At 43.6% G+C, this 26,745-nt stretch overlaps 1 protein-coding gene across 4 annotated transcripts in view; it reads right to left on the reverse strand.

The window, feature by feature from the left end:
* The window catches only part of rap1aa (RAP1A, member of RAS oncogene family a), a 181,746-nt gene that overhangs the window by 141,804 nt on the left and 13,197 nt on the right, over positions 1-26,745 (reverse strand). Inside the window, exon 1 of one of the 4 annotated variants that reach the window (XM_068057485.1) lies at positions 24,978-25,057. The exons of 1 other annotated variant lie outside the window; for it this stretch is intronic. The gene's annotated coding sequence lies outside the window, so the exon portion shown is untranslated. Of the gene's footprint in view, positions 1-22,629; positions 22,731-24,977; positions 25,058-26,745 lie in introns of those variants that run through there. 2 more of the 4 variants (XM_068057487.1, XM_068057489.1) reach the window with 2 other exon arrangements.

The raw sequence follows: 26,745 nt of genomic DNA on the forward strand, positions 1-26,745 counted from the left end.
TTGTTGCTGCACTCCTGCTGCAAGACCTATTTGGAGCCTCTGTAGCTTCATCTCTTGGAAAGCCTACCCAAACTGATCAGCACCGCCTGGAAAGAATTGTTCTAGGAAGATCCCATTAATAGCCATCGACAAGTATTTGGGATGCCTAACCAAAGCAAAGGACATCTTCCCTACCTTCTTCGCAGCTTGTGTTTTTTTTTATTCCTTCTATTTCTTTGTAACAGCTGTAAACAAAAAATCCTTTTTCCTGGTGTATGTATATGTGCGTGCGTGCATATGAGGGGGCTAGGATAAATAAGGGGCTTTAATATTTCAATGTGTGTGTATGGTTTACTTCATTATTGGTTAGGACTTGGTTTATAACAAACTGATAATTTTGCTGTTTAAAGAAACCTGGTCGGTGTGTTTTATTCTGGGAAAAATAGAGTACATGATTGACTATCGGTAGGTGGGAAAATTTAAATATATGTTGTGACCTGCGGAAAAGTGGCTCTAGAATAAACAGTGCACTCCACCCATCTAGGTCCTAACAATAAATTTATGACTGTTTGCTCACAACACAACCACTAGGTGGCCCAGTACTGGCACATGCTCAAATGCAGCCTCATCGACTGAAACGTCACTGTCTACGACATCCAGGGAGCCGCCAATAAAGAATGGCGCTGTTCAATTTGTCACAGAAAACAAATTAAACCCAAGCCTCCTCAATGGCTGCAATCGCCGCCTCAATTCCAACCCCAATAGTATCCCGCTCCCTCCTGCGCCCATCTGTTCACTCCCCACTTTCCCCAACCGCCTCCCGAAGCCGGCTCACTCCCTGCTACGCTGCTTCCCCCTCGCGGCAACTCCCTCCCCGCATCGTCCCGTCACCTCTCGACCGCTCACTTCTGAGCGGCACGGCAGGGAGCAATCAGCCGGGTGGTGGGTGGGGGGGGGGGGGGGGGGGGGATGGGGGGAGTAGGTGCAGTGGGCAAGCAGCTGCCATGGTGGAATTTGAATACATGTCCCCAGGGTATTAGCCTGGGCCTCTGGATTACTAGTTGTGACATAACCACTACGCCATCATCTCCACCTGAACCAGTGGCCAAAAAAACTTTTGTTAATACTCAGTTTTCAAATTGGATTCTTTGCTAGGGGTATTGAAAATCCAAATGTGTCTCAGAATCTCTCACAAAGGCAGGGGGTGGGGGGCAAATCACAAGTTCAGGACCAAACAGACTAGCTGAGTTAGGCTTCACAAGATTTTATTGTATTTTGGTGGGAAATTGGCTTATCCAAGTCAATTTCCAGTTTTCCGGCCAGGCTAGACTAGTTTCCAAATTACAGCATGCTTCATAGTGTTAAGAATTGGGCTTCTGTTAACGTCTATATACAAAAGGTCAGTGGGGTCTCTAAAGTTTTATCTACAACAGTGCTTTTTGCTTCACACTGTTTATTTAAATAAAAATGAATAAATGTAATGATATTAAGAGTCTAAATCTCTGCCTTGATAGGTATAGATAGCATGTTACAATTCAGTTATTTGGTTTACATTGCAAGGAATCTAAACTGCAATTCCAAATACTCATCATTTACCTAGATAAAGGGTACACTCCAGATAGTAGGGTAAATGAGGACCATTCATTGAAGTGGCTGATTATGTTGAATACAACAAAAAAGGCTAGTCTAAAAGCACGACGATCATTACCTTACTACCAAAACTGAGTTTGTCACTTAAAGTTCCAATTTGTTCACCCAAGAAATTCTCTGGTGTTATTTACTTGGCATTACTGAATCACTACTTCCTGATTAACGTCATCTCTTTTATACATTTCAAGCTTAGTACATTATGAACATTAATCCTTCACCTTGCTCCCTCAGGTTTAAAAGTTCAAGTCAACAATGTACAATAAGAGTGTTCAACATGGCACCTATAAACTCCAAGCTCAAGGCCAAGAGGCCCAAGCATAAAATTTGTTCTAAAACCAATGGTTCCCACTGAAACGATTGGGGGAGATTGCCAGTGTTTTCGCACTAAACGACACAACAGGAATTAAACTATCTAGTTGAAAAATTGCATATAGCATACTTAGAGAGTTCTCCGGCTATTAGCTACCAATGAGTGGGTCCCAAGCAGCAAGTCAAATAAGCCTGGCTTTTTTAAATATTGGCAGCCAAAAGGGCCTTTTTTTTATTGTTCGGACTGCCCCCAGATTTCTGAGCCCAACAAATGCATTGATCTGGCTGCAGCACAATCTCTCTCGAAGTTATTCCGTCAGTACTTTGCACATACACACAATCCAAACTCACAGCCAATCTGTACATACGCAAGATACTGGGATTCACTTTGCAGCCTGTTACGTTTTTTTTTAAAGAGATACAGCACTGAAACAGGCCCTTCGGCCCACCGAATCTGTGCTGACCAACAACCACCCATTTATACTAATTCTATATTAACCCCATATTCCCTACCACATCCCCACCATTCTCCTACCACCTACCTACACTAGGAGCAAGTTACAATAGCCAATTTACCCATCAACCTGCAAGTCTTTGGCTGTGGGAGGAAACCGGAGCACCCGGCAGAAACCCACGCGGTCACAGGGAGAACTCCACGCAGGCAGTATCCAGAACTGAACCTGGGTTGCTGGAGCTGTGAGGCTGCAGTGCTAACCACTGCGCCACCCTAGAAAAAGAATGCAGTACATTCAGTCCCTTTCCAGAGACCTGGCCTACAGTACAACAGCAACTCAATCAAAAACATCCTTCAGCTCAATCACCATTGGTCAATTTCTCACATGGTGCCATTCTCAGATCCTGGGTAGAACCAGAGCGAATATATTCAGCAGCTTTCAGAAAAACCTACAACAAATATGGCTCTGATACAGCTAAAACAAGTTGGTGCTTTTATAGTTCCAGATGCAGCTAATATTGAGAGAGAAAGTGAGTACTGTTGGCTGTACTTGAACAACCTGAAGTCCCTTGTCTATATTGCTTGGCAACGCTCCCATATTTGCAAAAGCTTGCTGAATGTCCAAGCAAAAATCATCTTTTCCCACAACACTGTTAAACTCTACTTACAACAGCTTGACGAGTTTGCTAAAATTTTCTAGGGAGTCATGATAATCACAATATCATGGGACACTGTGAATTTAGATCAATGGTATTAGACAAGATACTGTACTTCAATTTACTCTTTCATAACTGTTGCCTGCAAGTGTACAAAACATTATGCTAATACAAGAGCTACAAGATAATCATATACCAACACACTTTCCTAGATCTGTAGGAGTCCTACTTTATACAAATAATTTCAGTCATCTCTTCCAGCTGGAACTAATTTTATAAGAGCAATCATGCAATAAAGCTTATGCATTTGCTAACTTGCAGTTACTACAGAAAGTTTATTTTGAAAGCCATTTTCTAGCTGTGAAGCTCTGAGGATGTGAATGGCATTAAATAAATGCAAGTTCCTTTTTCTAGCTATATTCAGTCTACTGCAGCTCAAACTAGCAAACAAATTCATGCTTCCACTAAATTCTCTAGCACCCCACCAAACCTCCCACGCCAAAAAAAGGAATGCCTTTTGCTTCTATTTCGCAAGCAATGAATTTGGTATAATAATTTATTCTGTCAATAGAAATTACAAACTACTCTTATAACAAATCCTTCAACATTAGATTATGCCTACAGATGCAGATTGAATGATTGGCTGCATTTTCTGGGGATAAAATAGGAAGAAACTGGAGATGCAGCAGAGCTCCCAGGGTAAGCTCCTATAAGCAAGCTTTCCAAAAAAAAACTACATTGCTGTTCTAGTCACTGTCACATTTGCACACTGTTGGCATCACCTAGAAATCAGTGTTCATAATACAGCACAATAAAAGAATGAGCATTATATAAAAGCTTAAGTACGTCTCAGAGATATTGATGTTTTAGTGTATTTCTGCTGCCACCTATTGCAGTGTTGATAAATATTGAATTTTTGGCTGCGTCACTATTAGAACTTAAATTGACAGGTGGGCTATCTCGTAAGTAAAACGTTTTCATAAATGTGAGTGTTGGCCTATTTAAAAAGTATGGAAACATATGCAAGCCTCCGATGGATAAGGAAATTGTAGACTTGGCTCCATTTTCACAATGGACAGAGGACAAAAATTAGCAGCACAAGGGAATTCCTAAAAATAAGTCAAGACGAAGAAGTTAGTGGATTAGAAGAAAAACAGTAATGGAGAACATAATGGAACTTAAAATAGGCCAATGTCTGGGACCGGATCGTTTCCAACCCAGGATATTAAAAGTGTGAGGTCATAAACTTAAAGGCATGTACAATTTTTCAAAGCTCTCTAGATGTACAAATTGTGCCTCTGGATTGGAAACTTGTAAATGTCACTCCATTCTTTCAGAAGGGAGGGAGGGAGGGCAAAACAAGGTACCTACAAACATATTATTACCAATTGCTAGGAAATTACTGGAATCTCAGACAGAGTGACTGAGGACTTGGACAAGCATCAGATCAAAGCACGTAATCACTGATGTGTGAATGAATTTTTTTTGAGGTGGTCACTAGCATGATGGATAGGGAGAACGTGGTCTTAGATGGACTTCCAGAGGTATTATAAAGGTTCCACGCAAGAGACTGGCAAATATCAATGCGCACAGAATTGGAGGTAACTTTGTGACATGGGTCAGTAAGTCAGTAAGTAATTGAAGGGTTGGGGGTGGGGGAGGTGGTGAAGAGATCATTCTGATTGGTGGGAAGGTGATGCTGCCAAGGGCCTCAGATTTTCACCATATATGTTAAATAATCTGGATGAAAGAGCGAGTTATATATCCAAATTTGAAGACAATTGCAAAAGGTAAATCAAAAAGGCTAATGAAATACTTGCCTAGATCACGAGTGGGTTGCTATTCAAAAAAGTAAATCTGTGTAGATGTGCAAGGAAAAGATTCAGACCAAACAACATAAAAAGGAACAACCTCTAATGCACATCTCACTATTGATTAGAAAGGAATCATAAAACCTTTCACCCACACCTTCCAAGCTGGAGATCAAATGAATCAAGGAAGTCAGGAAGATAGGAAACATCAGAGAAAGCTAACTTTTAAGTTAAGATAGAGCTTTATTCAGTACACTGGATCTAACATAGCAATCAACATCACACGTAGTCTAATACTTAAGTGAGACATGTCGTTACCTGTCCTCAGACTGAAACCGCCCGATAATTACCGCAAGATATGGGGCACTTTCACTGACCAACATGGATAAGCTTTGCTTCTATGGAAATAAAACTGATTATCTCAACGAGTAGAAGATGGTGGGAGACAAAGATAACCAAAAACTGGGGTAGGAGGGGAAAGGGAAGAGATGATGTGGTACAATAACCATACAAGTCAGAAATTCTACCAATAACCCTTTTTACATATTTCATTTTCTTGCACTGGTAAGAATCACTTAATTCCATACATGTTCTACTGCTACACTTTAAGAATGTCAAGTTACCTCTACTGCACTCCCAACCTTAGGAGTTGTCACATTTCAAAAATGGATTATAAAACTTGGATGTCTGGCAATTTAAGGCTTAAAGTTCCAAAAAAGGTTTCTACATCAATGAATGGTTTTGGACATCATCCAAACAATTATTAAATTACTGCCATGTAACTCAGTGCTATCCATCTCGTACTACTTACCTGCATTTCTCTTATGTATGCTAAAGGTTAGGGCATTAGAAAAGTTATTGTATCTCGCCTTTACTTATGAAATAAACTATAACAGTTCTGAAGTCAGAAATGGAAATCTGTAAATATTTGCTGATCTCAGTTGCTGGTTCCTATCTTGATTTATGGGAATTTTAGAACAATTACTTACAGAAGTAACAGATAAAGCTTTTTAAAGTTGTATCAATTTTGTAGTATACATTTTCCTGCAATATCTTACCAGAGGGCAGATAATTCAGTTATCAGCAATATGCCACTCGCACTGCATTTCCTGTTTTTTTCAAGACATTTAGGTCTGATTAGTGTATATTTTCACTGCATTTATGGAGGATAAACTTTACTGCCACAGATAACTCCAATACTACTGATGCTTTGGCCATTTACAATGTGGTTCCTGTCAATTTGATAGAGTTCACAGAACAAAACCCAATTTCTCTGCTGTTTAGGGCTTCAAAAATAAGACAATTACACAAGCAACATCCGACTGTAATCATTAGATAAAAGGTCATAACTGTCCATTATGGTGCCTCCCACCCAGATAAACAATTCTTATTAAAAGGCACATGCCTGCTTTAGTGATTTCTTCATACAGTTTGTAATAAACTCAAGACCATATTCAACTTTCTTCCTTAAGCAACTGATATTCTAAACTCTTGAATATCCCACCCATAACATAATAGAAAATATATCACCTGTACAGTTGCAAAGAATGATATCTAATAAAAGTGAACATTTAATGAATCATAACAAAATCCATCCCCAATTAAAAATCAGTAGTAGCTATAACATGGTCCATCTAAAGAGATGGGCATGTTGCAAGTACCCTTGATTTTTAAACTGCAAGCCCTGAACATGCTGCTGCACAACAGGGGAAAAAAAAGTTCCTCTCAGGAATGTGGTGTGCATGCTGATTTAAAAAAAAATTCAAGAAAAATCAAATTGTAGCGAGGTAGACATAACTCCAGAAGCATATGGCAAAACTGAATTTGTTTTATAGGTTTTTTTTTTAATATAAAGACTATAGCTCTCCTTTTATAGAAGTATCCTGTAATGTCTAGTGTAATGCCTGCCGATAAAGCTGGAGTTATAGGCTGGCATGAATAAAGCCAGCTCTCTCAAGCAGGTCACACAAAAACACAAATGAGTTCCGCCAATATTTTCAGTTCGTGAAAGTCTATTTCGCTGCATGATGGCATTAATAATTCCCTCATCTGCCCCTAATGGATAAAGCTGGTTTTAGATGCCAGTATTTTTTTTTCAAATTGCCTATATTAATTGCAATCTCTTCCACCAGATTAAATTCTGTATCTGGTGTGCATTTGTTAGCGTAGACTAGAAGCTAGCAAAAACAAACTGGGAGATCTTACAGCTTACAAAACTTTTATACTATACATTTACTTCTACCCCAAAAGGTACAGAGATGGAGCAAGACCTTTTGAGAAACCCTTTATTGGAAAACAACCCTATTCCAAGAGGCTTTTCAGTCTTGTAAATAAATTAACCAAGACACAGAAATTAGTCCTTACCGGAGGCCAGTTTTCATTATGCTTTTCTCAAAACTGCCCTTCAAAGGTCAGATGGATGACAAATGTCATTGCAAGTTGTGGTAAACAAGAATCTCACTTACCACCCACCCTACCAATTCAGATTTACGTTTGTGTCAACCTTAGCTCACCTGTAGCACTCTTGTCTGTCAAAGGGCTGTAGATTCAAGTCTCATTCCAAAGACCTTGCCCACATAATGCAAAATGTCATTCCAGTGCAGTACCGAGAGAGTGCTGCAGCCTTTCAGATGAGACATTCAACCCAAACCCTCTGAGGTGGATGAACAGTGCTATGGGATTTTTTTTTTTTTTTTAGAAAAGAGGAATTTTTCAGGGTCCTGAAAAACATTTATGCTTCAAATAACATCAGAAATAAAATTATCCAGTCATTCCCCACATTGCTGTTTGTGGAACCTTGCGGTGTGCAAATTGGCTTCTGCCTTTCCTACACTGCAACAATTACTACACTTCAAAAATACTTCACCGGCTGTGAAACAGTTTAGGACATCCTGAGGTTGCAAAAGATGTTATATAAATGCAAGCTTTTTTGTTTTCAGCTCTGTAAATAGCATTTGTGCTTAGCTAGTTCAGACTTTTTGGTTCTCTTCATTTGTCTTACCCATTTTATATTTACAACATTAAAATTGTAAGAAACTTTCCTTCCTTTTTGCACTGATGTACTTATTTTTTAAAAGAGAGAAGACTGGTATATGAATTGTCACTGAGGAAAGGACAAGTAACTCATTCTCTAATGCTCCTCAGTCAATGAAGCCAAGCTCTCCAACTATTAGGGGCTGGAATCATCTGCTTCTCTCAGAATCATAGAATGGTTATAGCACAGGAGGCGGCCATCTGGCCTGTCGTGCCCATGCCAACTCTCTAAGAGCAGTTCAGCTAGTTCCACTCAGCCACCTTTTTCCTGTAGCCCTGGATAATTATCTGAAGAGAGAAAATTTCCAATCACCTTACATCGGTGTCCTCTGTGTCTCGATCCTTCTGCCATTGGGAACAGTTTCTCCCTAGCTACTCCTTCCAGACCACTCAATTTTGAACACCTCTATCAAATCTCCTCTGAACACCAGCTTTGCCAATCTATCCAAGTAACTGAAGTCTCACACCCCTGGACTATTCTCATAAATCTTTACTACACCCTCCCCAACGCCTTCACATCCTTGCTAAAGTGTGGAGGCCAGAATCGGGTTTTTCATAGAATCACAATCATAGAATGGTTACAGCACAGATGGAGGCCTTCTGGCTGCCGTGTCTGTGCTGGCTCTCTGAAGGATCAATTCACCTGGTGTCACTCCCCCACCTTTTCCCCATGGGCCTGTGCATTCTTCCTTTTCAGTTTTGTATCATCTGCGAATTTTGAAATTGTGGCCTGTACACCAAGGTCTAGGTCATTAGTACATATCAGGAAGAGCAGAGATCCTAACTCTACCTACGGAAAACCCCACTATAAACCTTCATCCAGTCTGGAAAAACAACTTTTCACCACTACTGCTTCCTGTTACTCAGCCAATTTTGTAGCCATGTTGCTATTGTCCCATTTATTCCATGGGCTCTAACTCTGCCAACAAGCCTGTTATGTGTCACTTTAACAAATGCCTTTTGGAAGTCCATGTACACATCAACAGGATTTCCTTCATCAAAACCTCATCAAAAAACTCAAGCACATTAGTTAAACATGATTTGCCCTTAAGAAATCCATGCTGGCTTTCCTTAATTAACCCAAAAGATATAAAAGTCATTTAAATACTTAAATATTTTCATGAATCCATTGCCAATATAAATTTGGTTTAAATACATAACCAACTATGTATATCATAAATGCTTCTGTACAATATATGTACTCTTCTGAAGCATCACAGGAGTTTGTAACACAGAAGGTCATTCAAGTCCATTGAGTATGTGCTAACTGTGCTACAGAAATCCAAAACTAATTCTGCTACACTGCTCTTAGTCCTGTATTTTCCTCTGATTCGAATATTTATTCAAATGTCCCTTGAAAGTCTGCCTCAACCACTCCCTGTAGTAAAGCATCCCATGCTTCAGTAACCTGATGGCAAACAAAAACTTCCATCCAATCTTGGTCTAAATTTTACATTGATAAATTCTCACAGACTCCCCAACAAACAGAAGTTATTTCCTATCAAAACCCTAGAAATTTAGAAAACTAAAAACACTTAAATCTCCACTTGGCTCCAGTGGAAACTGTCCCAGTATCACAACCCTACCTTCATATAGTTCTGAAGGGTCACTGACCTGAAACGTTAACTCTGCTTCTCTCTCCACAGGTGCTGCCAGACCAGAGCGTTTCCAGCATTTCTTGTTTTTATTTCATAGTTTCCCATCCTGGCATCATCCCAGTGAATCTACAGTGTACACTGAGTCCTTTCCAACTGGGGACCCCCACCACCAGACTGCACAACTACAGCCTAACAAATGTTTCAGTTATCTATACTCTTGCATCCCAGCTCATAAAATCCAAAATGCTACTTTTTGTCAAGAACATTATCTACCATCTCATTGTGAAGCAGATAACCATTTATGAAAGGTAATTTCCTCGCCCCTCCTCCGCTGTCAACAGTGCCAAATCTGAGGTCTAGTGCAGGGCAAAGTCCTGCTACCCGACCCGAACCAGATGGGACCCGACGACATGCGTCAGGGTCTGGTCGGGTCCAACAAACACATCAAGGTAAGTGTTAAAAGTTTTTTTAAAAAACTGCCTGAGCTGCGAGTCCGGGACGTCAAGCAGGGAAACTGAGTACAGTGAGCGTCTCAGACGTCATTACGCTCATGCTGCAGCTTCCTGAAGATTGGAAGTTGGAAGGTAAGTGAAGGGAACATTGCGGTGGTCGAGTCTTTTTGTGATTTGAGCAGGCCTTTAGTGCAGGGAGGAAAATTCCTTGTTACTGCATTACTCAACACAAACAATCTTTTGCATTAATTGGAAAGGAGTCTTCTATTCAATTAATGCTGGAATATAGGCAGTTTTGTGGTGTTAACACTCAACGAAAGACCAACCTGTCTGAGCATAATCACGTAAACCTGTTAAATACAAAGCAAAAAAAAAGTGCTGAAAAAACTCAGCAGGTCTGGCAGCATCTGTGGAGAGAGAAGCAGAGTTAACGTTTCAGGTCAGTGACCCTTACTCAGAACTATAAATATTAGAAATGTGAAAGGTTTTAAGCAAGTAAAGCGGGGGGGTGCGGCAAGAGAGAACAGAAGAGAAGGTGTTGATAGGACAAGGTCACAGAATAACTGACCAGAAGGTCATGGAACAAAAGCAAACGGTATGTTAAGTGTGCTGAAAGACAAAGCGTTAGTACAGAGAGGGTGTGAATTGACTGTAAAGCACAAAGCACTCCAAGCACAAACATTTAAAAAAAATTTAAACCGCAGCACAGTAGAAACAAACTAACCAAACTAAAAAATAACTAAATAAGAAAAAAAAAAGGAAAAACGAAACATAAAAAGTGGGGGGGGGGGGGGCCCCATCATGCTCTGAAATTATTGAATTCAACGTTCAGTCCGGCAGGCTGTAGCATACATAACTGGTAAATGAGATGCTGTTCCTCGAGCATGCATTGATGTTCACTGGAACACTGCAGCAATCCCAGGAGAGAGCTGGGAGCATGAGAGCTTGGGGGGGGGGGGGGGGGGTGGCGTGTTGGAATGGCCAGCAACCGGAAGCTCGGGGTCACGCTTACAGACTGAGTGGAGGTGTTCCGCAAACTGGACATCCAATCTGCGTTTGGTCTCCCCAATGTAGAGGAGACCACATTGTGAGCAGCAAATACAGTATACTAAATTGAAAGCAGTACAAGTAAATCACTGCTTCACCTGAAATGAGTGTTTAGGGACTTGGATAATGAGGAGAGGGGAGGTAAATGGGGAGGCATTACGCCTCCTGCAATTGAACGGGAAGGTGCCGTGGGAAGGGGACGAGGTGATGGGAGTAATGGAGGAGTGGACGAGGGTGTCGTGCAGGGAATGATCCCTTTGGAATGCTGACAGGAGAAAGGGAGGAGGAAAATGCGTTTGGTAGTGGCATCACGCCGGAAGTGGCGGAGGATGATCCTTTGGATCTGGAGGCTGGTGGGGTGGAAAGTGAGGACAAGGGGAACCCTGTCATGGTTCTGGGAGGGAGAGGAAGGGATGAGGGTAGAGGTGCAGGAAATGGGCCAGACACAGTTGAGGGGGGGGGGGGGGGGGGAAAAAAAGAGAGGGAGGGGGGGAAAAGAATCCTCGGTTGAGGAAAAAGGAAGACATATCAGAAGCACGGTCGTGGAAGGTAGCATCAGAGCAGAATGGAATGGAGTCTTTACAGGAGGCAGGGTGTGAAGAGGTGTAGGTGTGGGAGTCAGTGGGCTTATAATGAATACTAGTAAACAGCCTGTCCCCAGAGATGGAAACAGAGAAGTCGAGGAAGGGAAGGGAAGTGTCGGAGATGGACCACGTGAAGGTGAGAGAAGGGTGGAAATTAGAAACAAATTTGATAACGTTTTCTAGTTCCGGGCAGGAGCAGGAAACAGCACCAATAGTCATCAATGTTGGGGGAGGGGGCCTGAGTAGGACTGGAACAAGGAATGTCCAACCTATCCCACAAAAAGGCAGGCATAACTAGGACCCATGCAGGTACCCATAGCAACAACTTCTACTTGAAGGGAGTCAGTGGAGTTGAAGGAGAAGTTGTTCAATGCGAGAACAGTTCTGCCAGACGGAGGGTGGTGGTGGTGGATAGGGACTGGTTGAGCCTCTGTTAGAGGAATAAGCGGAGAACCTTCAAACCGTCCTGGTGGGGGATGGAGGTGTAGAGAGATTGGACGTCCGTAGTGAAGAGGCGGAAGTTAGGGATAGGAAACTGGAAATTGTCAAAATGGCGTAAGGAGTCAGAAGAGTCACGAATGTAGTTGGGAAGAGGCTGGACAAAGGGAGAAAAGATAGAGTCAAGATAGGAAGAACTAAGCTCAGTGGGGCAGGAACAAGCTGAAACAATGGGTCTACCGGCTCAGTCCTGTTTGTGGATTTTGGGCAGGAGGTAGAAGCGGGCTGTCCGGGGTTGTGGGACTACAAGGTTGGAAGCTGTAGTGGGAAGATCTGCAGAGGAGATGAGATCAGTGACAGTTCTTGCTTAAAACTTTTACATTTCTAATATTTATCAGTTCTGAAGATGGGTCACTGACCTGAAACGTCAACTCTGCTTCTCTCTCTCCACAGATGCTGCTGGACCTGAGTATTTCCAGCATTTCTTTTTATTTCAGATTTCCAGCATCTACAGTATTTTGCTTTTATTTAACTACAAAGCAAGTTCAATACAGACTCACTCTGTACTATGTACTTACTTCTCCATGGGGTAAGATAAAGATTCTCAGTTAGTTACTCAATGACCATTGCAAATCTAGTTTTGATATTTAAAAAAATACGAACTTCTTGTATCTATTCCAGTTTGCAGATGTAACTCATGCCCATGTATTGAAGAGTAATCTTTTTCCCGTGTCCCAAGGAGTTTAAGAACTTAGCCCCACACAGTCGAATAAAAAAGCGGCACAGATGGACGTAATGACAGATCTTTGAATTTGAATCCACTTACCCACATGTCCCTGGCAACAGCAAAAGCATTACAAATTAACTAGAAACTTCTGGGAATTTTTAATAAATCAGATGCCATGAAGTAGAACTAGTTCTGACTCAAGGCCCTGTAGCGTTTCTGCGGCAAACAGGATGGAAGTCCCAGCACATCAGTTTCACCAAGGAGGCCTTTGGCGAGGGAGGAGAGGGAGAATGAATGAATAGTAGGTGTCGCATTCTCCTGCATTGCTCAAAATGAAGGTTGCAGTGCCACAAGATGGCAAGTGGCCAATCTACTTGCATCACAGAAAGCAATATTTTGACTCCTTAAGTGACAGAGCGGACGAACACGCACTCTTTTTTGAAAAACAGCATTGGAAATCAGGGAACTTTTCCAACGTTACCACGCAGCCAACATTTCCAGTCTAAGAACAGATGAAAAGTAAAGTTGCTCTTCCTCATTACACCAAAAAATTGCCAGAATCCTAACTCAAGTTATTTGCTGAACCATGAAGACTGCAACCCAATCAGTCCCATTCAGGAAGTTAATTCACACATCATTCTGCTGATGCCATTTCATTGAAAATAAAACTGCTACCAAAAAAACACAAGAACTGTTAAAGATTTGTTCAGCTCATTTCAAGTCCTGCTCGTGCAAGATAATTGGGTTGGCCCACAATTGAGAAAAAGGGATCTTATTCAAATGATAACATTGATGTAATCATACAGGGCAGGTATGCCAATACTCTGACTCCATGCCAACATTATACATCAGAGACCAAATACTTCCCCATGTAAGAAGGTTATAGCTAAACCTAACCATCTTTTGGGCCTCCTTATCTCGAGAGACAATGGATACGCGCCTGGTGGTCGTCAGTGGTTTGTGAAGCAGCGCCTCGAGTGGCGATAAAGGCCAATTCTAGAGCGACAGGCTCTTCCACAGGTGCTGCAGAGAAATGTGTTTGTTGGGGCTGTTGCACAGTTGGCTCTCCCCTTGCGCCTCTGTCTTTTTTCCTGCCAACTACTAAGTCTCTTCGACTCGCCACATTTTAGCCCTGTCGTTATGGCTGCCCGCCAGCTCTGGCGAATGCTGGCAACTGACTCCCACGACTTGTGATCAGTTTCACTGGATTTCATGTGGCGTTTGCAGACGTCGTTAAAGCGGAGACATGGACGGCCGGTGGGTCTGATACCAGTGGCGAGCTCGCTGTACAATGTGTCTTTGGGGATCCTGCCATCATCCATGCGGCTCACATGGCCAAGCCATCTCAAGCGCCGCTGACTCAGTAGTGTGTACAAGCTGGGGATGTTGGCCGCCTCGAGGACTTCTGTGTTGGAGATATGGTCCTGTCACCTGATGCCAAGTATTCTCTGGAGGCAGCGAAGATGGAATGAATTGAGACGTCGCTCTTGGCTGACATACATTGTCCAGGCCTCGCTGCCATAGAGCAAGGTACTGAGGACACAGGCTTGATACACTCGGACTTTTGTGTTCCGTGTCAGTGCGCCATTTTCCCACACTCTCTTGGCCAGTCTGGACATAGCAGCGACAGCCTTTCCCATGCGCTTGTTGATTTCTGCATCTAGAGACAGGTTACTGGTGATAGTTGAGCCTAGGTAGGTGAACTCTTGAACCACTTCCAGAGCGCGGTCGCCAATATTGATGGATGGAGCATTTCTGACGTCCTGCCCCATGATGTTCGTTTTCTTGAGGCTGATGGTTAGGCCAAATTCATTGCAGGCAGCCGCAAACCTGTCGATGAGACTCTGCAGGCACTCTTCAGTGTGAGATGTTAAAGCAGCATCGTCAGCAAAGAGGAGTTCCCTGATGAGGACTTTCCGTACTTTGGACTTCGCTCTTAGACGGGCAAAGTTGAACAACCTGCCCCCTGATCTTGTGTGGAGGAAAATTCCTTCTTCAGAGGACTTGAACGCATGTGAAAGCAGCAGGGAGAAGAAAATCCCAAAAAGTGTGGGTGCGAGAACACAGCCCTGTTTCACACCACTCAGGATAGGAAAGGGTTCTGATGAGGAGCCACCATGTTGAATTGTGCCTTTCATATTGTCATGGAATGAGGTGATGATACTTAGTAGCTTTGGTGGGCATCCGATCTTTTCTAGTAGTCTGAAGAGACCACGTCTGCTGACGAGGTCAAAGGCTTTGGTGAGATCAATGAAAGCAATGTAGAGGGGCATCTGTTGTTCACGGCATTTCTCCTGTATCTGACGAAGGGAGAACAGCATGTCAACGGTCGATCTCTCTGCACGAAAGCCACACTGTGCCTCAGGGTAGACGCGCTCGGCCAGCTTCTGGAGCCTGTTCAGAGCGACTCGAGCAAAGACTTATGCTCCTGTTAACAGTTTACGATGTTAGTGTAAAGCCCCAGAAATGTATCGTCAACAACTTGCAATTATACAGCACATCCCCACATCATTCAGCAATGTCCCAAACATTCTGCATACAATTATGCTGCAACACAATAGCCATGTTGCACCCAGAAAGTCCCACAAACAGATGAATGACCAGTTAAGTGGTGGTGTTGGTTGAGAAAAATTGGCTGTCCACCGAAGTTCTTCAGGCTCATTCGCTCCTTCCATGACAACATTCATTGCACTGTGCAGTTTGATGGCTCCACTTCTGACAGTTTCAGAGGGAAGAATGGAGTGAAACAGGGTTGTGTCCTCGCCCCTACTCTGTTTGGCATCTTCTTCTCCGTGCTCCTTCAGGTATGAAAGGAGTCCACTTGCACGCTAGGTCAGACAGCAAGCTCTACAATCTATCAAGGCTGAATGCAAAGACAAAACACATCACACCCTGATCAGAGACCTCCTCTACACTGATGATGCTGCGCTAGTCACTCACACAGAAACTCAGCTAAAAGCCCATGGACTCTCTCTCCCATGCCTGTAACTTGTTCTCCTTGACAGTAAGTGTCAAGAAAACCGTGGTCAAGGGACAAGGTCTTGCATCTCCCCCCGATCACACTAAATAATACCCCACTGGAAGTGATTAGCAAATTCAGCTACCTTGGGTCCATGGCGACAGATAACCTGCTCCTTGATGCAGAGCTCGATACACGCATAGGGAAAGCAGCTACCACCTTTGGCAGACTTGCGAAACATGCATGGGTTAACACCAAACTGATGGTTTATAAGGCCTGTGTTCTCAGCACCTTGCTGTATGGCTGTGAAACACGGGTGACTTACAGCTACCAGGAAAAAAAGCTCAATAATTTCCATCTTTGCTGTATGCGGCGCATTATGGGTATATCCATAAGGGTAGTAATAGTAGGGGATTTTAACTAACCCAATATTAAATGGGATAGTTTTAGTGCAAAAGGAATGAGGGAGAATTCTTGAGGTCCACTTTTTTGCCCAGTATGTAGCAAGTCCAATGAGAGAGCACAGTTTTAGACTTAGTTTTTGGAAATGAAGCTGGGCAGGTGGAAGGAGTGGCAGTGGGACAGCATTTTGGTGGTAGCGATCATAATTCAGTCAGTTTTAACATAATTATGGAAAAGGAGAAAGATAGAACAGGAGTTAGAGTTCTCAATTGGGGCAAGGCCAATTTTACTAAACTGAGGAGTGATTTAGTGAAAGTGGACTGGAAACAGCTACTTGATGGTAAATCAGTGTCAGAACTGTGGGAGGCATTCAAAGGGGAGATTCAAGGGGTTCAGAGTAAACATGTCCCTCCAAAGAAAAAGGGTGAGACAGCCAAATCTAGAGCCCCATGGATATCAAGGAGCCTACAGGGTAACATTAGGCAGAAAAGGAAAGCTTATGCCAAAGAGAACTCAATATTACAGACAGCCGAGAAGTATAGAAAGTGGAGGAGTTAATCAAGGATAAGTCAGCACGGATTTAAGGGAAGATCTTGTTTGACCAACTTGATCAAATTTTTTGAAGCAGTAACAAGGAAGATAGATGAGAGTAGTGCAGTTGATGTGGTCCACATGGATTTTAGCAAGGCTTTTGACAAGGTCCCACATGGCAGACTGGAAATGCAGCAAGGTGGATACAGAATTGGCTCAGAGGCAGGAAACAAAGGGTAATTGTTGACGACTGTTTTAGCAACTGGTGGGCTGTTTCCAGCAGCGTTCCGCAGGGCTCAGTACTGGATCCCGCTTTTTTGTGGTGTGTATTAACGATTTGGATGCAAATGTAGAGGGCATGATCAAGAAGTTTGCAGACGACACAAAGATTGGCTGTGTGGTAGACAGCGAGGAGGATAGTTGTAGGGTGCAGGAAGATATTGATGGCCTGGTCAGATGGGCAGAAAAGTGGCAAATGGAAATCAACTTGGAGAAGTGTGAAGTGATGCACTTGGGGAGGTTAAACAAGGCAAAAGAATACATGATTAATGGGAAAATACTGAAATGTAGAGGAAGTGAGGGACCTTGGAGTGAATGTCAAGGCATATGAAATACTTTCCTTTATTAGCCGAGGTATAGAATACAAAAGCAGGGAGGTTATGCCAGAACTGTCGAACACATTGGTTAGGCCACAGCTTGAGTACTGCGTGTAGTTCTGGTCACCTCATTACAGAAAGGATGTAATTGCATTAGAGACGTTACAGAGGAGATTTACGAGGATGTTGCCAGGACTGGAAAAATGCAGCTATGAGGAAAGATTGGATAGTCTGGGGTTATTCTCCTTGGAACAGAGAAGGCTGAGGGGAGGTCTGATTGAAATGTACAAAATTTTGAGGGGCCTGGATAGAGTGGAGGTGAAGGGTCTATTCACATTAGCAGAGAGGTCAGTGACGAGGGGGCATAGATTTACAAAAGTGATTGGTAGAAGAATTAGAGGGGAGATGAGGAAAAACCTTTTCACCCAGAGGGTGGTGGGAGTCTGGAACTCACTGCCTGAAGGGGTAGTTGAGGCAGAGACCCTCAACTCATTCAAAAGGAGTCTGGAGATGCACCACAAGTGCCATAATCTGCAGGGCTACAGACCAAATGCTGGAAGATGGGATTAGAATAGGTGGATCGTTTTTCGGCCAGCGCAGACACAATGGACCAAATGGCCTCTTTCTGTGCCTTAAACTTTATGATTCTACCCTGGCAGGACAAAATTACAAATGCGGCAGTCCTGTCAAAGGCAGAGCTCCCAAGTGTGTTGGCACTAATCAAACAGAGGTGGCTTTGGTGGATCAGACACATCCGCAGGATGGAAGACAGTCGCATACCCAAGGACCTTCTGTATGGTGAGGTAGTCAGGGCCAGATGACCACTGGGGCGATCAAAGCTCCACGTTGAGGATGCTTGCAAGCATGACATGAAGGCCCTAAATGTCAACTATTGTACTTGGGAGTCACTAGCTGGCGAAAAAGGGAAATGGCAACACATCACGTGGACTGGTGTGACCTACCACACTGACCAGTTGCTACAGCAGCTTGGCAACAGGCACCAATGTCAAAAACAACTCTTGTCACTTGGCAGTTTCACGTGCAGCACTTGTAGCAGAATCTGCCTCTCAAGGATTGGTGCATCAAGAGAAGACACTCCATCTAAATGGACTGTCTGCTGCACATCTATCATCTTTTGTAGATAGAAGGGTGCCAACCAACCAAATTGAGAAAAGAACGTTGGTCAGAGAGAACATGTCACCTTCAAATAGCACCACAAGATCTTGAAAGATCACCTAAATTATGGAAACATACAGATCCTCAGTTGAGCATTGCGCACCTTAAGCAATGCTCCCTCAGTAAGGCACACAAAAGTATTCCTGGATTATATGCTCATATCCTGCCTTGAATCCATAACCTCAGTTAAAAACTTGGTTAGTAGCATTTTTACTTAGTTGACTTGTTTAATATTGGAGAAAAATCAGAGGTGGGAAAGTTCCTACCATATTGTGAAGCATTGTTTTTATCAATTTTATTAGGTGTGCCAAGGGTCAAAGCATTTTTTAAAAAAAATTAAATTTCACTCTTTGGAAAGAAAACAAAGAATTTTCTCATAATTTGAAGGCCAACATTATAAGGGCCTTACATATGGTGAGTATAAATATTTTGTACAGGAAAGGCACTATTTTGAAATAGGGGTGGAGCAATTTTATACACGCAGCTCAACTGAAAAAAGTGTTGACCTAATGCTTTCAGCTATACTGACAGCAAACAACATTTCATTGGATTTCAAGCAAAACCACGTGAACACAGAAGACTTCTCATTTAAAGATGCATATTCCAAATATAAGCACACATCACTGCTGGTAATATTGCAGCTATCCTTTATAAAAATAAGTTCCCAAACAGTTCAGGTTATTCTGAGCACAAGCTTAACAAGTTATGCCTTGAAACAACTAGAGAGAGTCTGAATTAAAATGGGAAGACTACAGTCCCAAATTCAATCATGGTACTAGCGAACAGAAATGTATTTACACACCTGCATGATGCCAGTCCTGTGCACAGATGATGTGGTTTCACACTTATGTCTCGAATGTTCTTTTGGGGCATATTCCTCAAAACAAGGATCAGAATTCCTGCTTTTATATCGCATATACAACTAGTCTGCAAGGCATCTTCCTTGAGGGATATGTTCAAATATTTGTAGATTTAATACCTTTTTTAAAATAAAGGGACATGCTTGATATGCTCTCCGCTGGAAGATTTAGACTGAATAAGGGGGTGGATTAGGAAATGATAAAAATATGCACTGCAACTGAATAATCCTCATGAAAAGTAATCTCAATAGTCCAGTGGCCGATATCAAATTAAGGCACAAAAGGACCCTGCCTCAAACTTTCCCCTCTTGCCCTACAACTTTTATAAAGATGGTGACTTCATTCCATAAGCACAGGGCAGCCTTCTGAAACCGCACCCAATCCCAGCGCCAAGTAGCCATTCACAGACAAGTTTTCATTTCCATAAGCGTAACCTCCAGGCTATGTAACTTTGGCAGGAGAGCAGGAGAAAAGAACTCACACCATCAATTCTCTCTTTCCAACTTTAAGTACAAACATTTTCAGCAAAAAAAAAAGGTGGAGAGGAAGGAATCAGTTTTTTTTTTAAATAAAAAAGGTAGCAATTCTGGTCAATTTCCACCCCCTTTTTGTCCACAATCGCTACCCCAGGATCTCTAATATCCTACTGCCACTCCAGCCGAAGATAGCTAACTCAACACAGACCATGAATTAAACCTGGGGGGCTTCTGATTATTTTTAACATGTCTAAAGGATGTGGAATGCCCTTACTGACATCAGGAACAGCGACAGGAAATGGAATTCTGCCAAATGTAGCATTAAACAAATATATTTCACATGTAGGAACAAATTATACAAAAATGCAACACTGCTACAAATGCAGTCACTTCTGCAAGCCCAGCCACGCCCATCCCACGCTAAAAATCTTGGGATTTTAAGATGAAATTGATCGAGGTTCAATGGTTGGTTTGTAGACCCCGTACTCAGTGTATTCTTCCAGTGAGCCATTAGGATCTTTTAGCGTTCTCTACAAAAACAGTCAAAACGTTTCTAAATTTCTTTAAATTCTTTTTCATGGGATGTGGGCATCACTGGCCATGCCAGCATTTGCTGCCTAATTGCCCTTGAGAAGGTGGTGGTGAGCTGCCTTCTTAAACTGCTGCAGTCCTTTGTGTAGCAGTTTTATGGCTTGCTTGACCATTGCAGAGGGCAGTTAAGAGTCAACCACATTTCTGTGGATCTGGAGTCACATGTAGGCCAGACCAGGTAAGGATGGCAGATTTTCTTCCCTAATGGACATTAGTGAACCAGATTGTTTTTTTTTTTTACGATAATCGATGGTAGTTTCATGTTCACTATTACTGAGAACAGCTTTCAATTCCAGACTAATTGAATATAAATGCCACCAGCTGCTGTGGTGGGATTGAACCCATGTCCCCACAGTATTAGCCTGGGTCTCCAGATTACTAGTCCAGTGACAGTACCACTATGCCACCTTCTCCACTACTCCACCATCTTCTAAACAAAAAACAGTCACTACAAAATCATCTAATAGTTACCATGACAGGTACTAGAACTTTCATGGCACTTTCACTGTGCAAAATCTCCCAAGCATTACTCTGAGAAGTAGGGAATACCGGAGATAGTTTGGAAGAACCTTTTTAAAAGACAGGTGAAGTAACAATGCAGACAATTTAAAAGGGATTTCAATACAGTAAAACTGACAGCTTATGGCTCTACCATCAATAGTGGGATGGTGAATGCACAGGAGGCCAGGGTTGGTAGACAAAAGTCACGGGGTTGCAACACAGGATTGAAGAATGTTACAGAGGTAGACTCGGGCAAATCTTAGAGGGATTTGTAAACAAGGGCAAGGATTTTTAATTCAACGATCAGTCGGGGTCATTGAGGACAGAGATAATGGGAAAGTGGGACCTCTCAGATAGGAATTAGGCAGCTTTGGACAAGTTGAAGTGTATGTAATGTTCAGCTCAGGAAGAAAGCACAGCAGAAAAAGTCCACCAGTATCAGAGGCATGAAATAGGGTTTCAATAACAATGGAAAGGGATGGAGGAAGACAAGGGTGGAAGCTGGCACCACTGCAAAGGCGTCAGCAGAAATGCCTAGGCTTGTACTGCACCCTGTACCCCACAATTATTCTGTCTTAAGTTTTGTTAAAATTGTAGCACAACTCAAGTTCCACATTATACATACACAATAAAGGCGTTATTCTAAAACAGGAAGTGCACAAGACAGAGATCACATACAGCAGGGCACCTCTTCCCATTTTAAGGCTTGAAGGTTTCATTCCCACACATACACACTGTTAACACAAACACAGGAAGCTTGTAGTCTGTACAGTTTCAAGACGAAACACGCTGCATTAAGCATCGCTCTCAGGTTAGGATTGTGTGCAACAGTGTCAGTTCTCAGATCCCAGTAACTGCCAACCAGCATATTCTGTGCTCAGATAACAACTACAGTAGAAAGGGGCATGAACTGTACATTATAATGCTATCAAAAGATGCTAAAGTTCATCTTGTGCAACTACTCTTCTGGTAAAGAAAGAAGTTGACTAAAACCAATGTTATTCACTCTGTTTAAAACTGCTGTGATGAAATACCATCCAACCCTACACAATCCCACAGGGTAGTTGAAGGTTTAACTAGTTTTTGAAACTTTCAGATTATGTAGACATTTCTCTGTGCTGTTCCTCCAGTGTGGCAACAGCACACTTCAATTTGTCCAAAAGCAACCTTCTTTTTTGCAGTGACATCATATTTACCGACATTTCCTCTCAATAATTGAACCAGAAGTCATCGCTCTTCATAGTACACAGTTAATTGTAGAGGTCAGTGAAGCTTCGACAAAACCAGCCCAGGTTTGGACAACATATTAAAATGTTTAAAGCATATCAACTCCAAACCATGTTTGATGATGCCTTCATGTTAGATAAAATTGCACTAAGCACTAATATCACAAAAAACTATTGTAACAAGGAGACTTTCAAAGTCGATGCTTAAGCTGCACTGTACAGACATTTTGAACTCTCCAACACAACCAAATCCAACGTCCTGTGCAGATTCCTTTTAAACAGGCATGCTCAGTTCACATTACAAGCACAGAGATGGAACTGGTTAAATTTTGTTTGACTTTGTAACATTAAAAGGGATCATTATCACTAGTTACAGTACTGTTGCAAGGTGAAATGTACTGCTATTACCATGGTAGAAACATTTTTTTTTTCAAAAATCACTATGCCAACAAACTTACAATGTTGTACGGCATTAAATGCTCTCCAAACACAACTCGAAGACAAAAACCTATAACTGCACAGCCAGCTATTGTCGAAAATCAGGAACACATGGTATAATCATTTCACACTCACCATCATGCTTACTGAAATCCTACAACACTGAACATCACAACTGAAAGTGAAAATATTTAAGTGAAGAAACCAGCCATGTTTCAAAGTTCAAAATTCGACTGTTTCACCTCAGGGTGGGAGCAATGACTTACAAAGCCCGAATCACAAGGGGATCCTTAAATAAACATTACAGAATAAGGAAGGAGAGTCAGGAGCCAATCAGCACACCAAACTAGTGCAGGTGGAAACAAACTACTTACAATACACCACACCTTTTAAAGAAGGACCTTGGTCTGCATCAATCTGTACTGCTGAGTTTGCATTAAAAATGTGGTGGGAAATAACAGCCAGAAAAATCAGTTATAAAAAACATGTAGCAAATGCAACCATTTTCAGAACTTAAATAAGGGCTAGAAGCGCACAGGTCAAGCAAGTGTTTGCAGATCCTGATTTCACTCCCGCAAGATTCCAGTATTTTGCTTGAATTGTAGTTTCCAGTCTCAGATTTTCAGTAATTTTTCTTTCCTATCTATCGCCAAGAAAAATCGAATCAAAAACCTCCCTTCACATTCACTGGAAGTTAAGAGATTGATGATATAGACTTCACTTACTCAGGGTCCATCTCTCCCTTCATATAAATAACCACACAAATTTAGTGTAGATCCATACAATGTATCTGGATTCATTTCTGCAAGAATGATGGTCCTTTGCGTTCGAAAAGTCCATCAGATACAGCAAGTCTGAGTAGGTAATTAAAGCAAACTATTCAAGTGCTTCAGATGATTTGAAAAACAGGATCCTTAAAAGTACCATAAAGTTACTTTAAATCAGAGGTTGATATACTTCACACCAAACATTTGAAAAGCAGAGTCCAGAACTGGATCATGGGAATGATATATTTATACTAAAAATTGACAGGAATCTGGTGAACGGGGCCACCTAAAACATTAATAATCTTCCTCTCTCAATAGTCTGGCATATTTCCACCATTTGCTGTCAATCACCAAGCTTAATAAGCATTACAGTCCCATTCAAAAAAAATTACAAATAAATAGATCTGCAAGCCATGGCAACTCATGCAAGATCACATCTGTACCTGTGCAGGTTGGATTCCCAGAGACTGGCATGCAAGAATTGCTTATGCCACTCCCAAAATCATACATCCACAAGGGAAACGAAAACTGGATCGACAAGTCTGCCAGCCAGTTATGGGAGCTGGATTTGGTATAAATACCAGGAGGCCTTTTTCAGTGAACCCAACCAAACACATGCCAGCATAAAAGCAACTTGAATTCAACACCCACCACCACTGTCAGACCTGCGCCCGATGCTACTCCACCCAGGCACTGTACAGCTTTCCATGAGAAGTGTTTTCAGTTCAAGGGAGCACAGTGAGAAAGTTGCAGAGGTTCATCACCTCTTTAGGCTGATTATTCAGCTTGCATATTTACTCATTCCTTCATATTGAAGCTTTACAGGAGTTTTCACACAGGCATTTTTACTGAAATTGCTCCTGTCTGAGCACAGCCCACACTCAAGCAACTACAACCACACGAGGATTACACTGGATAGGAGACCCGCTCCCCAACATTGCCAGGGTAGGATGCTCTATTCGGGGGTGGGGTGGGGTGGGGGGGTACAGCTCACTCCAGCCTCAGGCGAGATAGAGAAATAAGGCAAACTTCTCCTCCCTCTCTTTCGCTTCAGATACCCCCACACCCTTCCCTACCCACCCCCATCCCGGTCACTGAGACCCAGAGCCTCCTTCCCTGGGCCCAAGTTAAGTCGAGGTCTCGGCCAAACCCTCACGCCAGCTGGAGGAGACACTTTCCTCCCCATCCCAATCCCTACTCTTCTCCACCCCGCTCAGAGCCTCCAGGCCTGCGCTGGGAGACGGGCCCGGGCCCTGTCGGGAGCGGTGCCGGCTACGGGTGTGAGGAAGGCGGTGGCTCCAATAGCGCCCGATGGGCTCGCCCCGGCGGCCTCCCCCGGTACCTCAGGCTCTCCCCAACCCCCACCGGCCCCGGTACCTCAGGCTCTCCAACCCCCACCGGCCCCGGTACCTCAGGCTCCCCCCACCCCCACCGGCCCCGGTACCTCAGGCTCCCCCCACCCCCACCGGCCCCGGTACCTCAGGCTCCCCCCACCCCCACCGGCCCCGGTACCTCAGGCTCCCCCCACCCCCACCGGCCCCGGTACCTCAGGCTCCCCCCACCCCCACCGGCCCCGGTACCTCAGGCTCCCCCCACCCCCACCGGCCCCGGTACCTCAGGCTCCCCCCACCCCCACCGGCCCCGGTACCTCAGGCTCCCCCCACCCCCACCGGCCCCGGTACCTCAGGCTCCCCCCACCCCCACCGGCCCCGGTACCTCAGGCTCCGCTCCCTCTGTCGGTCCGGCTGCACCCGCTCGAGCTCTCGAAAACGTCACTGGCAGCCTCGCTCTGGCGCCTTAAAAGGGAAACAGCTCTGAAAGCAGCAGCGGCCCCACCAGAACACACCCCCACACACACCCCACCCCCACATAGCCCAGACACACACCTCCACATACCCCACACACCCCCCACACATAAACACACCCCCACATAGCCCAGACACACACCTCCACATACCCCACACACCCCCCACACATAAACACACCCCCACATAGCCCAGACACACCCCCACACACACACCACACATAAACACACCCCCACATAGCCCAGACACACACCTCCACATACCCCACACACCCCCCACACATAAACACACCCCCACATAGCCCAGACACACCCCCACACACCCCCCACACATAAACACACCCCCACATAGCCCAGACACACCCCCACACACCCCCCACACATAAACACACCCCCACATAGCCCAGACACACCCCCACACACACACCACACATAAACACACCCCCACATAGCCCAGACACACACCTCCACATACCCCACACACCCCCCACACATAAACACACCCCCACATTCCCCAGACACACCCCCACACACACCACACACATAAACACACCCCCACATAGCCCAGACACACACCTCCACATAGACCACACTCACACCCCACATACCCCACACACACATCCACATACCTCCCACACATACCCCACTCACACCCCCACACACACATCACACTCACACACAGCCCAAACTCACTCATACATCCCAAACTTTCACACACAAATCAAACTCACCCAAACAAAGAACAAAGAACAAAGAAAATTATAGCACAGGAACAGGCCCTTCGGCCCTCCAAGCCTATGCCGATCCAAATCCTCTATCTAAACCTGTCGCCTATTTTCTAAGGGTCTGTATCTCTTTACTTCCTGCTCATTCATGTATCTGTCTAGATACATCTTAAAAGACGCCATCGTGCCTGCGTCTACCACCTCCGCTGGTAATGCGTTCCATGCACCCACCACCCTCTGCGTAAAGAACTTTCCACGCATATCCCCCCTAAACTTTTCCCCTTTCACTTTGAACTCGTGTCCCCTTGTAATTGAATCCCCCACTCTGGGAAAAAGCTTCTTGCTATCCACCCTGTCTATACCTCTCATGATTTTGTACACCTCAATCAGGTCCCCCCTCAACCTCCGTCTTTCTAATGAAAATAATCCTAATCTACTCAACCTCTCTTCATAGCTAGCGCCCTCCATACCAGGCAACATCCTGGTGAACCTCCTCTGCACCCTCTCCAAAGCATCCACATCCTTTTGGTAATGTGGCAACCAGAACTGCACGCAGTATTCCAAATGTGGCCGAACCAAAGTCCTATACAACTGTAACATGACCTGCCAACTCTTGTACTCAATACCCCGTCCGATGAAGGAAAGCATGCCGTATGCCTTCTTGACCACTCTATTGACCTGCGTTGCCACCTTCAGGGAACAATGGACCTGAACACCCAAATCTCTCTGTACATCAATTTTCCCCAGGACTTTTCCATTTACTGTATAGTTCACTCTTGAATTGGATCTTCCAAAATGCATCACCGCGCATTTTCCCTGATTGAACTCCATCTGCCATTTCTCTGCCCAACTCTCTAGTCTATCTATATTCTGCTGTATTCTCTGACAGTCCCCTTCACTATCTGCCACTCCACCAATCTTAGTGTCGTCTGCAAACTTGCTAATCAGACCACCT

The sequence above is a fragment of the Heterodontus francisci genome, chromosome 25, assembly GCF_036365525.1.
Source record: "Heterodontus francisci isolate sHetFra1 chromosome 25, sHetFra1.hap1, whole genome shotgun sequence".
Lineage (NCBI taxonomy): Eukaryota > Metazoa > Chordata > Chondrichthyes > Heterodontiformes > Heterodontidae > Heterodontus > Heterodontus francisci.